Raw genomic sequence first — 16,103 nt, 5'->3', positions numbered from 1 at the left:
GGTGGTAGGAACCAGAAGTGTGGGACGCCGCCAGGAAGGAGCTGGATTCTTGGTCCAGAGGAAGGCGAAGTTACATTGTTGCATTTTGCTTGCACTACCCGGGAGTGCCGCGTAAGGCGCCACGCGTGCATCCCGTGGATTGTAGGCGTAGCAATATATTGTCACATGTACTGACACACACCAATCCAGGGCTATTGTGTGGACCTGCTGGCCAGTATAAAGCCTGCCATATTCTGCTGCGTAGGGTCTTCCTTCCATCTTTCTTCAACTAAGCTGTGCTCCAATAAAGTGTGATACGAGAAGAATCTTGCGTGTGGTGACTCGTCATTCTGCTGGTCAGAAGCGGCTCGCCGCAAGTGGTGCCGAAACCCGGGAACTTCGCGCCCTGCATGGAGGACCGATTCAGAACTCGACACACGGAGTGAACCGGTAATCTTGCCGGTAAGTAGCTTCTGTGCCTTGCACTATCTTGTTGTGTGTAATGGTGTTAATCTTTTAGTGAAGGTCAGTAAAAGTACATGATGGGGAATACTCCTGTTAACCCCACGGCAAATTTTTATGAGCCGATACAGCTACTTTTACGGGATCGGGGGTTGGTGTTATCTCACAAGACTATTGGCCGTTTACTGAATGATATAGATCAAGCAGCGCCATGGTTTGGAGTTTCAGGTACTTTGACTATCCCTTCATGGGAGAAATTAGGAAAGGATTTGCACCGTTTTCATGTGGAGGGTAAGCTGTGCTGTGGGACTTTCCCTTTGTGGAATTTAGTTAGATCTTGTTTGAAGGAGGGAAAGTGTACAGACATAGTGAAACAAGCGACGCAAGTTTTGCGGTCATATCAAGATAGTGCTTCTGAAGCAGGCAGTCATAAAGCTACAGATGATAGGCCTACAAAAAAAGAATTAGTAAATAATAAGGAGAAAATGTGTGTTAAGAAAAAGTTAAAATCTAAACAACCAGACGCCCAAGAGACTGGGCGAGAAACATTGTATCCACTATTGTCTGGCTTGCAAGCCATGTATTTATCAGATGATGAGGAGCTGGATCCTGCTGACGCTGCAGAGTTGGCAGAAGCTGCTGCAAAATATGAGGAGGAGCAATATGGCCCTTTTGGGGCTTTGTCCCCTGCCTTAGGGAGTGCTGCTCAACCTAGGCGTTCTGCGCCTTCCATTCCTCCCCCGAAAAGTACTTTTATTCCCCGTGAGGCTTGGTACCAAGTTCCTTTTTCTTCTTTGTCCAATGCATTTCCAGTCTTTGAAGATCCGGCTACACGCCAGCGATATTATGATATGATAGATCATAAATTAATTAGAGATCTTGCAGAAGCTTCCAAACGAGATGGCATTTCTGCTAACTATACTATTATGCTTTTGCAACGGCTTACAAGGAATGCCTTGACCCCTACTGACTGGCAAGATATTGCTCGTGCGTGTTTAACGATGGGGCAATATTTAGACTGGAAGTCCATTGTTTCTGATTTGGCTCACAGTCAAGCGAGGGAAAATGCTGCCAATGGGCAGCCTGCCTGGAATGTAGATATGTTATTAGGCCAAGGACAGTGGATGAATAATCAGACTGTGTTCCCTGTACAAGTTTATAATCAAATAAATGAGATTAATATGCGTGCATGGCGAGCCCTCCCAAATAAAGGGGAGGTCTCAGGGAATTTAACAAAAATAATACAGGGAGGCACAGAGCCATTTTCTGATTTTGTAGCCCGGATGATGGAAGCGGCGGGAAGAATTTTTGGTAATGTGAATGAGGCGATGCCTCTAGTGAAACAACTTGTTTATGAACAATGTACAAAAGAATGCCGCCGAGCCATTACACCTTTTAAAGGAAAGGACATTGAAGTGTGGATGAAAGCTTGCAGGGAGATTGGAGGCCCTTTGTCTAATGCAGGGCTTGCCGCTGCGGTAATGGCAGCTGCTAAAGGTATACAAGATCCTGTGCGGTCTGGGAATTGTTTCCATTGTGGAAAACCAGGACATTTAAAGAAACAATGTAGCATTACGTAATATACTAAATTCTTTACATAATTATTCCAAGCCTGCAGCTGTGATATGTGTACAACCCCCTTTTATGTTTTTATTGTCTAATGATACAGAAGGATGTAATAAGGGCGTTTCTTGCTGGATTTCACAATGTTGGAATGGAACAATCGTGCAGACTGCTGTAGTACTACGTATACCTACATTTGTTCCCATTCCAGTTAAGGCAGATCCCGCTACTTTTCCATTAGTTAATTTGGTGAGGCAGCGGCGGGATTTTGGGATTACTGCTGCACTTATAATTGCCTTAACTGCTTCTGTGACGGCGGCCGCCACTGCTGCTGCAGCAATGGTGAATCAGGTACAATCAGCTGCTGTAATTAACGATATAGTAAAGCAAACGTCGCTAGCATTAGAAAATCAGAATCGTTTTAATACACATTTACATGCTGGCATTTTGTCTTTGAATCAACGGATGGATTTGCTGGAGGATGCCTTTGAAGAATTGTATGATATGCTTCAGCTTGGTTGTGTTGCTAAATTTAATCATCTTTGTGTTACTCCCTATAAAATTATAGGACGCTTGAACCAAAGTAAATTGATTGGAGAATATTTAAAAAGAAATTGGTCCAAAGAAGCAGAGAGACTGCTGTTTGAACAACGATTACAGATTATTCATCTTAATACTACCGAGTTACACCCTGTTTCTTTTGGGAATTTTGCTTCATGGCTATCCTCTACTTTTCTTTTCTTTAAAGAATGGGTAGGCATGGGGGCTTTTGGCATCCTTTGTGCAGTGGAGATTGCACTATGCCTATGGTTGGTGTGTCGTCTGAAACGTAAGTCACACACACAAAAGATCATGTTGATGCAAGCCTTGGTGGCCATTGAAAACGGCCAGCCTGCCGGTGCCTGGATCTCCCTGCTAAACAAGTCCTAGTGGTTGCCCCTGCACAGGATGGCCATGAGCCATTACACTCCTAGTGGGAGCCTCTGCGAAATCAGCCCTTGCACCCCGCGCTGTAAGCAGCATTGCACTATGGGAGGGTGATTTCTGCCGCCCATGACAATAGCCCTTGAACAGCCATGTCCCCTTGGGGGCAAGACTTGTACGGGCGACCGTCGTGTGGTCTAAAGACATAAAGAAAAAGGGGGAGATGTGGGACGCCGCCAGGAAGGAGCTGGATTCTTGGTCCAGAGGAAGGCGAAGTTACATTGTTGCATTTTGCTTGCACTACCCGGGAGTGCCGCGTAAGGCGCCACGCGTGCATCCCGTGGATTGTAGGCGTAGCAATATATTGTCACATGTACTGACACACACCAATCCAGGGCTATTGTGTGGACCTGCTGGCCAGTATAAAGCCTGCCATATTCTGCTGCGTAGGGTCTTCCTTCCATCTTTCTTCAACTAAGCTGTGCTCCAATAAAGTGTGATACGAGAAGAATCTTGCGTGTGGTGACTCGTCATTCTGCTGGTCAGAAGCGGCTCGCCGCACAGAAGTGTCCCAAGCCACAGTGCACCAGCCTCAGCTCTGTCCTGTTACTCAAAAGGAAGACTGACACTCATCAACAACTTCATCATGAAGCAGAGCCGTAAGCCATGATGATGGCAAACACCCTCTGAAGGGGACCTGCCCAGATTTTCATATTTTATTTGATGAATAAAATAACACACCCATTGCTAGAAAGCCTCTGAGTACTTGCGCTACATTTTAGGACCAAAACTAATAAATACGTTGGCAGTTTAATTACCCACTAAGTAAGCCAGCCTAGGAACTAAATCTCATACCCCAGCATGGCATTCTCAGAATCCCGTCAGTGACCTCCAGCACCACCACAAGCACAGAAAGGTCACGTGAGGACCTTCTGAGGGTAGACACAGGTCGCTTCCGGGGGCCAAGGTCCACGGCGGTCAGTGGGCAGGTTGGAGCTGAGGGGCAGGGGTGGGACACACGAGCCAGCATATAACCCAGGGCAGTGACCATGACCCCCACTGCTGAGGCTCTAACAGGGGCTCTCCCACCCCTGCACCCCTCCGGCATCACCAGGACGGTCTCAAACAAGGCCAGTTCATAGGCTCTTCCTGGGTCAGCAGTCTGATTAAACTGCTTGAGGAAGGGGGCTGGCCAGCATAGGATTGTAATTTCTGGAGGTTTCCCAGGTAATTCTCTGACACACAGTCAGGGCAGAAAAGTCCTGGAGGGGTGGGGGGAGCAGTGATGCTCTTCTGACCGTGGACAAAGGTGGCCACGTGTGTTGCCAATTGTACTTGTGTTGTGTTATCCTATAACTGCTCTCCCATCTCCAGGGGCAGCACCTTCCTTGTTCTCCATTCATTGTCCTGTTTTCTCCACGATGCTTGCCCCTGAAGGCTATTTTTAACTAAAATGCTGGAGAGAAGTCAACCGCACTGTATGATCCAGCTTGAGTCTGACCCTGTTTGCTGTTTCATCCGAGTCCGTGGTGGCGATCATTTCTCTGCCCTTTGCTGGAGTGAGAAGTCTACAGCTATAGCACTGAGGGGCACCTGGGCTTCGGGGCCCTCTCCCAAGCACAGAGGGCCAGATTCACCTGCATGTGAGGTACCTGCCATCAGACAGTCACCCGGAGTTTTCTCACCTGTATCAGCAACAAGTCAGAACTTTTATATACTGTGCTCTCCTCGCTGACCCGCCACTCACAGGAGGGTGGAAATCTCTCCTGGAAATTCTGCTCAGTTGCTTAGCACCTGAGAGTCTAATTCAAGCCAATGTCACCTAAAGGACATATTTCTTGTCAGAAAGGCCAGGTTTCATGGGCTCAGTTCCTAAGACATCAGCAACAAGGTGACTCAAGCTCACCGTCCCCTTAAAAAGTGGTCGTGTTTCCCCCACTTGAAATAAAATAAGAGAAGCGAGAACAGCCCACAGAGAAGCAAAACCAGCCCATATAGTGAGGCAGTGGTCATGGTTGCCCTTCACCACCCTGCTGGCCTGGTGCCAGTGGGGGATTCATCTTTGAGGACCTCAGACCTCCCGACAGAGAGGACCCGCTTCTGGAGCGGAATGTGAGGGGCTGAGCTGAACAGACACGAGTGCCAACTCGTCGGGCCTGGGCATCAGGGAGTCACCACCCAAATGGGTCTCATTAATATATGACGGGAAAATGACAAACCCACACATGCAGAGAACGTTCCACCAAGAGCCAAACCAGACTTTAGTCACCGCATCAAGAGAGGAGAGTGACCCCAGAGACCTTCCTGATGGATCACAAGGCTGTCCAGCCGCCATGGGCTCTGCTGTGCGGCCGCGGGAGCCGCGGGCCTTGGGGCCTGACAGGCAAGTCAGCCGCAGGCATGCACGGCAGGTGGGTGGGTCGGCGGCCTTCCAGGGTGCCCCGTCCAACCAGGCCGCGGACACGGCGTGTGGGACACGGCGTGTGAGACGTGCATATACAATAGCTGCTAGAGCCCCTCCATCGCTGCCTTCTAGCAAATGTCCACCCCCTGCACCTACACCTCTCCCCTCAGCCCTGCTATTCTTTCAGCACTGGAAACGGCAACAAAGACAGCAAGAGCAGCCCAAGACTCTGGAGTCAAAATATTACAGTAGAATAGTGGCTGCACGGGGCTGGGGTCGGGGGAGTGAGCGCTTCGTGGGGACAGAGCTTCCGTCTGGGAAGATGGAAAAGTGCTGGACATGTGGTGGCACAGCGTGGACGCACACGATGCCGGGGCTGTGCACTTAACAACGGCTAAGACGGCAAGTTTTATATTGGGTGTGTTTCACCACCACCACCAATATATATATATAATTACGTACTTATGTGTATGCTGGAAACAGAGGGGGAACAAAACAGCTACTTCTGTTATTTTTTGGTAAATGAAGTGATGGTAGTCAGTTCAGTCAACTGCCAAAGAGAAAAATCTGAAAAACCCAGCAACTTCCCATGGTTCAACCCACCAGAAAACTCCTGTTAGACACTGTAACGGGATCTGGAAATGTGTTTGGATTTTATTCCCATTCACCTTTTCCTAGGTGGAATTCTATTGTATATGGGGCAGATTCTGGTGTAACCTAACACTGGGACTGATTAACGTTTTACGTGGAAAGCTTTCAGGTCACTGCTGCCTGCCAAAGCCACACCTTTCTTCTAAATTTGTGCTTTTCTTCTTCCCCCGACCCCAAGAAAAAACACTGTCGGTGATCCTGACATGCTTTCTTCTCATCTGAAAACATGTTATACCTGCCTATTTATTTATACTCTATTTATACTCTGAAATTATCATGGAGTTATTACAAAATATATCAATTTTTTTAATTTTAAATATTTATTATAAAAATATCACCTTATAAGTACACAATATAATAAGGAAGGGAAAGATTTCTATTTCTCCAACAATAACTAAGATTTCCAATAAAACTCCTTCTTAAAAAAAAACTGCATTTCCAAAAAGACCCACAAGTGCCCCCAGAAGCCTCCCTTTTCAATCTATTCAGATTTTCTCCCGGGTAACTACAGAGCAATCTCACCTTTTCAAAGCAGTCGGGTGCTTTCTGATACCAAGGCTGTTTCCGGGAACCCACAGACAGGTATGCAACGCACTCGGGTTTTCGTCCCAAGAGAAGGTAGTCTGTTTTGTGCTCAGCTTGGCCCTGAGAGGTAAGGCTGTCTGAGTGGTTCCACAGCAATTAGCATCAATTTTGTTGTGTGACTGCAGACAGCTCTCTAAACCCTCACGGTCTGATTTCCTCAATCAGCAGCGTTTTCCTCGAGCCATATTTCACCTCAGGGCAGGTACAGAAGGTGAGCAGCCCTGGGCGGCTCCCTCCCTTCAAGTGGGAACCACAGGTGGCCACCGGATGCCCTGGAGAGGTGGTGGTTAGAATTGAGATGCGAGCGACTTATATAAATCATAACCAGCCCCAACTCACTTTGCCCTCGGGTAGAGGGTGGGCTCTGCCGCCTGCAATGACATGATCTAAAACACATGAGAATAATCAGCAAACTGTGTATATCCAACAATGATACATTCATTTCATTTAATCCAATAGAAAACTGTTTAACAATTATACGTGTACAATTATATAAACATGCCCCAAAGTTTCCTATTTCTCGAAGATTAAAGTGTTCCCTTAATTTCCGGTCGTAACGGAGAGTCTGGTTGTGAGTGATATTGTGGTTTCTGTAAAATAAAAGTTGCAGAAACATTTCAGGACTCTGTGGGTGTGAGTGGAAGGGAGCGTCTGATTCGTGCTCGGGAGTGGACAGTCCACAGAAGACACCACGCCGGCCTCAGCCCAACGTTACCTTCATTAGTTTCAATGAGCCTCTTTCCCACATATGGAAATTCCCACCTAAAGAAGATACACCTACTATAGTGAGTCACCTCTCTATCACTAGGGCTTTCACTCTGAACCATCTTTTATTGCCGACAGCCTCAAACATTATGACTCCGACCCTCACGTTAAGGGGTCCCAGGTTCCTTCTGTTTTATGTTACGTTTGACACCTTCTCCCCACAGTTTTAACTTAGAGTTCTTACATACCCATAATAAATACCCTGATTAAAGTTTTGACAAAAGATTTGAACAGGAAAGTACCAGACAAGGCCCGTACATACCTAACATATACCCCAAAATATTCACCCTCAATATTAATCCAAGAATCATATAAAATGGGGGAAAAGTTTTAATAATACCTCGTACTGACTAGACTTTTTCTCAGAGGGTGGGGAGGAAATAAACCCTTTTATTCAGGATGATTTAGAATAGGGGAAAATAGTTGCTTATGTAATGTCCATCAATAGGGGGGTTAGTAAAATATGCTATTTTATAGTCACAAAATAGGATATTAGGTATTAATATTGAAAATGGCCAAAAAAGTATTAAGTAAGAAAGAGATTAGATTTGCATTAAAATTATATTTACACAGAAATCTCCGGAAAGACATAACATATTCAAAACTGTGCACAATGGGATGGGTTTATGACCAGTTTTCTCCTGCTAATGATTTAACCATCATCACATATGTCTTTAATAATTAGCATAAACAATAAAGTTATTTCCACATGTGAAGAGAAAATATCTCTGATAGTGAGTACCCAAAAGTAGGGAGAATAGGGTAGGTGCCTCATGACATTAGCCCCAGATCACTGCATAATTAAACATACTGTTGACCTTTCAAGACCCGCCTCGGACGGATGGACACACCGAGTCTGAAAAGTGGCATAATGCGTTAGTGCCCCCTTTGTAGGAGCCGTAGGAGAATTACATGTAAGGCTTAGAGGACTGGATGTAGACACTTTGGACAACCAACATCTGTCTGCACCATGAAACGCAATTAGAAGTACACAAAAGGTGACACTAACCACCATTATCCGAATGCCGGATGGCCCTAGAAAATAAAGTCCCCTTCTGAGTTACCATTTATGTGTAGCTTTGCAGACACGAGAGCTTCCTGTATGGTGGAGTAATAAAGCACAAGAGAAGCGAAGCCACAGTAGCTTCATCGTCTCCAATTCAATGTCGTCCTACAAAAAGCTACGGATTTCCAATTTTAATCTTGGAACAAAAATGACTATGCACTGCTGATTGACCATAGGACACAGCGTCCTTCTGTGTTTTCAACAGAGCAATACACGCACAGACACGCACAAATACATCCTATTTGGCCACCCACGCCCCCGTCACTCTGTGCAAACACAAGATCAAAGGCACGTCGAGCCCTTTTCACCAATTATCTGTCACCTCACAGCTCTGAGAAAACAAGTAACCCTCCCACCCAGGCGGTCATCAGGGAAGGAGTGAAGATTGAAAAGTTGCTGAGATAATACTTTTTTTTTTTTTTTTTTTGCGGTACACGGGCCTCTCACTGTCGTGGCCTCTCCCGTTGCGGAGCACAGGCTCCGGACACACAGGCTCAGCGGCCATGGCTCACGGGCCCAGCCGCTCCGCGGCATGTGGGATCTTCCCGGACCGGGGCACGAACCCGTGTCCCCTGCATCGGCAAGCGGACTCTCAACCACTGCGCCACCAGGGAAGCCCCGAGATAATACTCTTAAATGATGAATTTAAAGAAAAGGGAAAGAGGGGTAATTAAGACGTGACTTCGTTTTTGAAGTAAATAAGGCCGGACCAGTGACAGGCAGAGTGCATTTATTTGGCTCCTAGGCATGTGGCTTTCATGCTTAGAAATTCATCATGACTGTGCAGATCGAGTCACGCCACATCAACTCAAAACGCCCAAGTCTGAATGAGTGATACCATCGTATGAGGTTTACGGTGGCTTCGGACAAAAGCTACATGGAATTTCAGCCCCGCTGTCTGTTGGGTGCTGACTCCAAGGGTTCTCAAGCCGTGCGTGTCTGCACAGAGGCACCCTCTCCACATCCACACCCCGGGGAGGCCTTTCTCAGGGAAGCTCAGGGGAGCTTCACGTGCACGGGCTACTTTCTTGCCACTTCATCCAGACACGAGAATGGCAAGTATTACTGCTAAATATTAAACCCACATTTTACAAAGAAAAGTCAAAACAGAGACAATTCTCGAGGTACATCATGAACATCCAAAAACACCGAAAACTTGTACAGATGTGAATTCAGACTTCGGCAATAATCCTTTTAGTTTTTCAAAACCAAATGAAGCATGATTATGTGACAAAATTCCATCAGGACAAACGTGGGTCTCATCAGACCACCTACATCACCAGCTGCAAGTCTGTGTGACCAGCAGAGCTCACTGGTCCCCACTCTTCCCAGGACCACATGCCGGCTCCATCCTGAATATGTTCTACCAGTTTCCCCTGATGATCCGTCATCGCCTCCAAGATGGAAGGCGTTCCCTTTCCTGAGCAGGTGTTTGGAATTGCTGGAGTCCAGCGTCAGCTACACAACACTGCTGGCATCTTCTCCTGACCCTGAGGGGGGCAATTCCCAGAACACGGGGAAAACTCCTGCCTATGATGAGATGAAGACCAGCAGCAGGGAAACGAGGGAGTAGCTCCCAGGAGAAATGAGACTCTGCGGATGGACACGTGAGAAGATGCTCTCACTCACGAGATCCACAGCGTTGGACGTTGAATAAATACGAGATCCCATTTTTTACCACTTAAACAAGAAAAAATATTTTTAAATGATGATGTTTGGCGTCAGCCATGATCTGGGGAGTTTGTTACAACCTTTGTGAGAGACAACCTCGTGACATTAAGATAAAAACACAGACCCTCTCTGACATCAGAAGTCCTGCTTTTGAGAAGATGGCCTCAGAAACAAACAACAATACTGAGGCCAGATGTAGAAGGGTGCTTTTTGTAACACTGCTGTTGTAGGAAAAAATTAAGGAAACAGCATCATGCTCATCAATAGAAGAACGATTAAAGTAGGTCCATAGAATGGAACGTTAGCTGTCGATTCAAAGAGTTATGAGATGGCAACACTGTAGGGTGACGTGTGGGGTAAGAGAAAAGAGGGACGTTATAAATGATACGTAGATGGACAGATAGATAGACAGGCACATACATGCATGGATAGATACATACATCATACATCATACATGGACGATAGATACACACACATACATACATAGATGATCGATAGACACATACATACATACGTAGATGGACAGATAGATGACAGGGCTGTGAAAGGCTGTACCTCAGAATACATAAAGAAGGTTTAATCCAAGGGGGATGGAGAGATGATGTGAAATTTTCTTTACATATCTCTTGAACCTTGTATATTACTTTTGTAACAAAACTCAATAATGTAAAAAAATGTTATACCATATGGGGGATGATCTAAGAAAAACATGATATAATTTTCTTTTCTTCTTTATTTTTTTCTGGCCATGCCACAAGGCTTGCAGGATCCTAGTTCCCTGACCAGGGATCAAACCCGGGTCCCTGTAGTGAAAGCACTGAGTTCTAATCACTGGACCACCAGGGAAGTCCCAGACATCATTTTTAAAGTTTTCTTTCAGCTCAATGATGAACAAGTTACCAAGTGTTTATCCAGCAAATGTTATTAGGCAGCTACTTGGAGCCAGGCTGGCATCTAAAATACACCAGTTTACTCAGCCATAAAAAGAAGCGAAATTGAGCCATTTGTAATGAGGTGGATGGACCTAGAGTCTGTCATACAGAGTGAAGTAGGTCAGAAAGAGAAAGGCAAATACCGTATGCTAACACATATATATGGAATCTAAAAAAAAAAAAAAGGTCATGAAGAACCTAGGGGCAGGACAGGAATAAAGACACAGATGTAGAGAATGGACTTGAGGATATGGGGAGGGGGAAGGGTGAGCTGTGACAAAGCCAGAGAGAGGCATGGACATGTATACACTACCAAACGTAAGGTAGATAGCTAGTGGGAAGCAGCCGCATGGCACAGGGAGATGAGCTCAGTGCTCTGTGACCACCTAGAGGGGTGGGGTAGGGAGGGTGGGAGGGAGGAAGACGCAAGAGGGAAGAGATATGGGAACATATGTATATGTATAACTGATTCACTTTGTTATAAAGAAGAAACTAACACACCATTGTAAAGCAATTATACTCCAATAAAGATGTAAAAAAAAATAAAAATAATAAAATAAAATCAAATACACCAGTTTAAAAGCAAAGATCTCTATTCTCACCGGGCTTACAATCTAGTGGGGGAAACAAACAAAGAACAATGATCATAAGAGACAAGCAAACTATAAAGAATGTGAGAGGATGATGTGCTGAGAAAACTAAAAGTGGACAGAGGGCCCCAGGGGTGCAGCAAGGTCAGGGCCGGCCTGACTGGAAACTGATCTGAAAAAAGAGGAGAGGAGGGGAGGGGAGGCCATGCAGACACCGAGGCTGCGCCTTCCGGGTAGCGGGCACAGAACATGCAAAGGCCCTGGGGAGCTGAGAGGCCATAGGAGACTGAGGTGGAGTGGACGGGGTGTTGGCGAGGAAGGGGGTGCCCAGCAGGGGTCAGAGGGAGGAGGGCTTGTGAGGGCCCGTTGTCCCACCATCTCCTGCTACAGTGGATCACCATTCTTTTTGATCTCTGCCAATCTGATTGGGAAAAAAAGTTTTCCAATAGTATGTAGGGCTGTGTGCATGAGTATGTGCTGTGTGCATGTGTATGTGAATATTGGCTATTGCACAAATAACCTGATCAAGAGAGTAAATTAGCACGGTGGAGAAAGCCACCCACCACTGCGGCAAACTTGCCAATGGCCGTCTTTTTTTTTTTTAATAGATCTTTATTGGAGTATAACTGCTTCACCATACTGTGTTAGCTTCTGTTGTACAACAAAGTGAATCAGTTATACATATACATATGTTCCCATATCTCTTCCCTCTTGCGTCTCCCTCCCACCCTCCCTATCCCACCCCTCTAGGTGGTCACAAAGCACTGAGCTGATCTCCCTGTGCTATGCGGCTGCTTCCCACAAGCTCTCTATTTTACATTTGGTAGTGTATATATGTCCATGCCCCTCTCACTTCGCCCCAGCTTCCCCCTCCCACCCCGTGTCCTCAAGTCCATTCTCTACATCTACATCTTTATTCCTGCCCTGTCACTAGGTTCATCAGAACCCTTTTTTTTTAGATTCCATATATATGCGTTAGCATACGGTATTTGTTTTTCTCTTTCTGACTTACTTCACTCTGTATGACAGACTATAGGTCCATCCACCTCACTACAAACAACTCAATTTCATTTCCTTTTATGGTGAGTAATATTCCATAGTATATATGTGCCACATCTTCTTTATCCATTCATCTGTCAACGGACACTTAGGTTGCTTCCATGACCTGCATCCATTCAGCCAGTCTGTATCTTTTGGATGGGGCATTTAATCCATTTACATGCAAGGTTATTATTGATATGTATGTTCCTATTACCATTTTCTTAATTGTTTTGGGTTTGCTTTTATGGGTCTTTTTCTTCTTTTGTGTTTCCCACTTAGAGAAGTCCCTTTAGCATTTGTTGTAGAGCTGGTTTGGTGGTGCTGAATTCTCTTAGATTTTGCTTGTTTGAAAAGCTTTTGATTTCTCCATCGAATCTGAATGAGATCCTTGCTGGGTAGAGTAATCTTGGTCGTAGGTCTTTCTCTTTCATAACTTTAAGTATATCCTGCCACTCCCTTCTGGCCTGCAGAGTTTCTGCTGAAAAATCAGCTGATAACCTTATGGGGATTCCTTTGTATGTTATTTTTTTGTTTTTCCCTTCCTGATTTTAATATTTTTTCTTTGAATTTAATTTGTGTTAGTTTGATTAATATGCGTCTTGGTGTGTTTTTCCTAGGGTTTATCCTGTATGGGACTCTCTGTGCTTCCTGGACTTGTGTGACTATTTCCTTTCCCATGTTAGGGAACTTTTCGACTATAATCTCTTCAAATATTTTCTCAGACGCTTCTTTTTCTCTTCTTCTCCTGGGACCCCTATAATTCGAATGCTGGTGCGTTTAGTGTCGTCCCAGAGGTCTCTGAGACTGTCCTCAATTCTTTTCATTCTTTTCTCTTTATTCTGCTCCTTGGCAGTTCTTTCCACTATTTTGGCTTCCAGCTCACTTATTCGTTCTTTTGCCTCAGTTATTGATTCCTTCTAGTGTATTTTTCCTTTCAGTTATTGTGTTGTTCATCTCTGTTTGTTTGTTCTTTAGTTCTTCTAGATCTTTGTTAAGCATTTCTTGTATTTTCTCAATCTGTGCCTCCATTCTATCTCCGAGATTCTGGATCATCTTTACTATCATTACTCTGAATTCTTTTTCAGGTAGACTGCCTACTTCCTCTTCATTTATTTGGTCTTGTAGGTTTTTACCTTGCCCCTTCCTCTGTGACATATATTTTTGCTGTCTCACTTTTAAAATTTTTTTTATGAGTGGGATTGTGTTCTTGTCTTACTGGTTTTTGGGCCTGAGGCTTCCAACACTGGAGTTTGTAGGCTGTTGGGTAGAGCTGGGTCTTGGTGCTGAGATGAGGAACTCGGTGAGACCTCACTCTGATGAGTATTCCCTGGGGTCTGAGGTTCTCTGTTAGTCCAGGGGTTTGGACTCAGAGCTCCCACCGCAGAAGCTTCACCTGACCTTCGGCTTGTGAACCAAGATCCCACAAGCCACATGCGGTGGCCAAAAAAAAGAAAAGAAAAAATAGAACAATAACAAAGTAAAAAATAAAATTAGACTAGGAAACTAACAGATATGTCAGAAGGAATATAAAAATATAGATGAGTCAACAACCAGAAGGTACATCAGTACCACAAGAATAAAAAAGAGGAGGAGGGAAAAGAAAAAAAAAAAAGAAGAAGAAGAAAGAAAAGAAAAAGGTGGAGAGTAAAGGCCTTGGCTGTGGAGGACGGGGTCTAAGCAAAGGCGAGGTTTGGGGGATGGGTGGGGCCTATGCTCAGGACCCACAGGGCTGGAAAAGGCCCTGGGTGCTGTGGGGGGTGGGGCTTAGGCTCAAGGAGCAGAAGGGGCCCAGGCGTGGACCCCACCCCTCTTCTTAGAGGGCAGAGACCTCACCTGGGAGCCCAGCAGGCTTCCCGGGCACGAGTGGGCGGGGCAAACGCCCTCCTCTCCTCTCCTGCTGCTCTGGTCCGGAGGGCCCTTCCCGCGCGCCTCTCCTGATCTCCCCAGCCTCCCTCCTATGCCCTCAAGGACCCACACAGCCTGGAGGGGGCTTTGCAGGGCAGCGTATCAGCCTGGGAGCTCAGTAGGCTCCCCGTGCCCAAGTGGGCCAGGCGATCACCCTCCACTCCTCCCGGAGGGTCCCTCCCGCCTGCTTCTCCGATCTCCCTGGCCTCAGGGGCTCCAATTCTGTCTGGCCTCCACTTCTCCTCCCCCTCAATCCCCCCATGTCCTACCAGTTCACTTGGGGGTTCCTCCCGTCTCCTTGGGCATCAGGCTCCCCCACCAGCGGCTGGCAGGTGCCCTAGTTGTGGGAAAACACTAACTCAGCGTCTTCCCACACTGCCATCTTTGCCAATGACTGTCTTAATTGTCTTATGCTCCATAAGCCCTACTGGTATGCAGGTGCACTTTTCATACACTTACAGTTACAACATTTAGTTCAGTTTGTTTTTTCTTGGCATCTTAGAAACATTTCTTTCATTGCTATTTAGTTATAGTTAAATAATAATCTTTTCAGCTACGTGGATGTATAATCATTGAATAAGTCACATACTTTCAGACCCTCCAATACTCACAAAGGAAAGGCCCGCCCCTGCGACCTGAATACGCTGTCACCCCAGGGGAGTGTAGGTGACAGCTGACACGCGAGCCTCACGGAAGCCCAGGGCAGGAGCTGCAGTCTACACCCAGCATCCTTCCCGCCCCGGGGATGGAGGGGACGGGAATGTGGTAGCCACTCCCAAGAGCACTAAGGACGCAGGAGCTTCCCCCTCAGCAAGGCTCCCAGCACATTTTGGGGAGTGGAGAGCCCTCAGTCCCCCTCAACGCACCCCTAAATCTCAGAACATCAGAGGTCAGAGTGTAGGGGCAACTGGCCACATAGAGCCCTTCATGCCAACCCCAGGTGTGCCCACCTTCAGAGACAGGAGCACAACTGCCCACAGTTCAGCAGAGGCGGTCCAGCATTTCTGCCCACCCACTGCCCTAGGCCAGCACCAAGGACTCCGGAACCCTCCTCCTGCCTCCTCACATGGAGGATAAAACCCAACAGCACTCTTTGGGCTCTTGCTTCTTTCTTTTCTTCCCCCACTTCCCCTCCCTTCCTATCCTGAACAATTGATCAGCTACAGACAGATAGATAAATGGACTGGTTGATAGACGGATGGATGAAGGAAGGAAGGAAGGAAGGAATGGAGAAAAGATAGATGCTGGATAGATCTTACACGGACAGATGACTGGATGGACAGACAGGTGAAAGACAGAGCTACTGATACAGATGAGGTGGGCAGTGTGGGCAGTGTCAGGAATGGTCAAGTTGAAGCTGTGTGCCCCTTGGTGAGATGTACAAGAGTACAGTGTCACTCTTCATATTCCTGCCTCAGAAGCATAACCTGACCCAGGAGGAAACTTCAGCAAGAGGAAATCAAGGAGCATCCTGAAAATGCAGTCTTCAAAAGTGCTGAGTCATAGGCCAAGGATGGATTGGGCCCCTGCTCCAGGCTGACAGAGACCAGCAGGACAGGACAGCT

The sequence above is a fragment of the Stenella coeruleoalba genome (genome assembly GCF_951394435.1).
Source record: "Stenella coeruleoalba genome assembly, chromosome: 12".
NCBI lineage: Eukaryota > Metazoa > Chordata > Mammalia > Artiodactyla > Delphinidae > Stenella > Stenella coeruleoalba.
Note: the sequence above shows the minus strand (reverse complement) of the source record.